The sequence below is a fragment of the Fistularia commersonii genome, chromosome 12, assembly GCF_037954325.1.
Source record: "Fistularia commersonii isolate RoL2024-O1a breed Wild chromosome 12, RoL_Fcom_v1.0, whole genome shotgun sequence".
In the NCBI taxonomy this organism is placed as follows: Eukaryota; Metazoa; Chordata; class Actinopteri; order Syngnathiformes; family Fistulariidae; genus Fistularia; species Fistularia commersonii.
Genome location: NC_141295.1, coordinates 3,892,968 through 3,895,577, shown reverse-complemented (window position 1 = coordinate 3,895,577; position 2,610 = coordinate 3,892,968). Strand labels below are relative to the sequence as shown.

The window sequence follows — 2,610 nt, the reverse complement described above, 5'->3', positions numbered from 1 at the left end:
TTGAAAGGTTTTTGTACTTCCCTTTAGTGTGGCCTTTCAATCGGTAAATTGACTACTTTAAATCGGATGTGCAGCGTGGAGTAAAATGAATTGCTGCTGCTTAGTGAAGCCTCGTCTGCACACACACACATGCACACACACACACACACACACACACACACTCCGCCCTCCTCCGTCCACTTTGTCCTTAAAAGAGGGCAAGCCATTAACTGAGGAAAGATGTTGCATTGGCTGCATAAACACACACACACATATGAACAAACATATGCACACACACGCACACACACACACACACACACACACACTGACAGCCATCGACAGCAAAGCTCTGGCAGATGACTGGCTCTCACGTCCCCCAGGGCCTGGACACGTCTGCGGCCAATTAAGCACCGGGCCCCCATCCAGACCCGTCTAACACACACACACACACATACATACAAACAAACACACTTAGCCGGGTTAAAGATGATTATGATAAACAAGCTTTACAGGGTGAAAAGTGGGTTAGTTTACCATGTTGGGTTTGTTTTGTTTTTTGTTTGTTTGTTTGTTTACTGGCTGGAATTCCCGCTGCAGCACTTTTTCCACAATCGGTGTGTTTTATTTGGCCTAAATGAATGCGGAGGGGAGAAAACTGCCAACACAAACACACACACACACACACTTACACGCCTATTCCCACGCACTGATATTGATTGTAAATGGTCGCATAGTTGATTTTTTATTTTTATATCATTGTTGGAACTTCACTTTATTTTGTTTTTCTGGGAGTGTTTACCACTTTTTGTTTGTGTGTGTTTCCCGTATCCGAGATTCAGGAAGTGTTTTTTGTTTTTTTTGCCCCCCTTGTTATTTTTTATTTTTTTTGTGTGTAAATCGTAGATGGCTGCGGAACGGTCTGCGCAGGCGCGTCCCCCTCACTTCCGCTCATCGGAGGGGAAGAGGAGAGATCTGTTGGGGGGGAAAGGCGGACTCTCGGGGGGAGAGAGATGCTTTTGAACAAAAAAAGGACCTTTTTCCGTCTCCCCGTGAAGAAGAGTGTACATTTCTTAAGTTAAGTGACGATGAAGAGTAAAGTGTGTCCTCTATATGAACGGCTGTATGTTAACCATCCACACAAAGTAATGACTTCTATGACAAAAGGCGTATAATAAATTAATTTTAAAATTTAATTCGCTCTCTCTAGCTGACCTTGGTAAGTCTTTGCGCGCGTGTGTGTGTGTGTGTGTGTGTGTGTGTGTGTGTGTGTGTGTGTGTGTGTGCGTCCAGCGTCTTCCTCCCCTGCTCGCCGCTAGAGGGCAGCACTGCTGCGCATGACCGAGAGGGATCCAAACCGGAAGTTTGGTCATCGCCGTGGTCAAATGTCCCGGATGTTTGTTGTAGTCTTTATAATTTTCGTAATACATGTAAATACAATTTTAAAAAAAACTGAAATAATTATGTAGATAAAGTAACACATATAAAGTAATTTATGAATAAATGAATGAATGAATTCGTAGTATCCTAAATAAAGAAAAGACAAAAAAACAAAACAAAATGACAACAAAACCAATGTAACCGAGGGTTACGAAAGTTGCCTATATTGCGAACAATTTCTAAATAATAACACAGAGACTGCAGACTCTCTCGGATAACGTTCTCGTCTCCTCTTTTTCTTTATTTTTTTCAAACTGTCAATTCTCAGATATCACACGTACCACACTTCCGCTCTCTGTTACGGCTTCAAAATAAGAGCTCAAGACATTTATAATTTGTAACAGGAACCAGGTCCAGAAAGAAATGTTACACTAAAAAATAAATAAAAAGATAAATGTATACATATTAAGGTGAAAGATTCAAAGTGTTTATCGTCACACTTACAGTCTGGAAACGTGTTTTTCTGTACAATTGAATACATTTTTTGTTGTCTACAGTGAATCCAGCCAAATAAATATAAAAATAATAAAACTAAAACTACAAACTGTCAATGAACAAATGTCATGGCTATGGAATAGAAATAAATGAATACATAAAATGACGGTAAAAAGACAAAAAAAATCAATCAATAGATTTTTTTGTACATATGTAAATAATAGATTATTACAATAATTTAGCCGCGATGAATTACAGTCATAAATCAATAGATATAACACTACAGCTGTATAAAAACAATAGATATATAATCTCAATGCATAAAAATGAATTAAATGAAAATTTGTATAAAACTGAAATTGAGAAAATAAAATAAAAACTAATAAATAAAATATAATGAAATTAAATAAAAAAACTATAAATAAATCAACACAGTATAACAATAAGGATAAAGTTAAAATTATTTAAAAAAACATAGAAACCAAAATCAATAAATCATAATGGAGCACATTGGAAAAAAAAATAGTTATACAACCAAACTGATATAAATAAAATGATAAAATGATGCGCGCAGTACATTTCTTAATATATATTACCAAGAGACCCACAAGTTTTTCTTACCAGAAATGGTTGTGGGCAGAGTCTCTCTCTCTCTCTCTCTCTCTCTCTCTCACACACACACACACACACACACACACACACACACACACACACACACACACACACACACACACAGATCTGGGAAAACCCCAATGTTAT

The 2,610-nt window shown here is 37.4% G+C and overlaps 1 protein-coding gene across 1 annotated transcript in view; it reads left to right on the top strand.

The window, feature by feature from the left end:
* mgat3b (beta-1,4-mannosyl-glycoprotein 4-beta-N-acetylglucosaminyltransferase b) overlaps positions 1 to 1,172 on the top strand; it is a 29,989-nt gene extending 28,817 nt beyond the window's left edge. The window contains exon 5 of the mRNA XM_086156441.1: positions 1 to 1,172. This exon is cut by the window's left edge and continues 6,519 nt beyond it. The gene's annotated coding sequence lies outside the window, so the exon portion shown is untranslated.
* Positions 1,173 to 2,610: the final 1,438 nt, after the last annotated feature.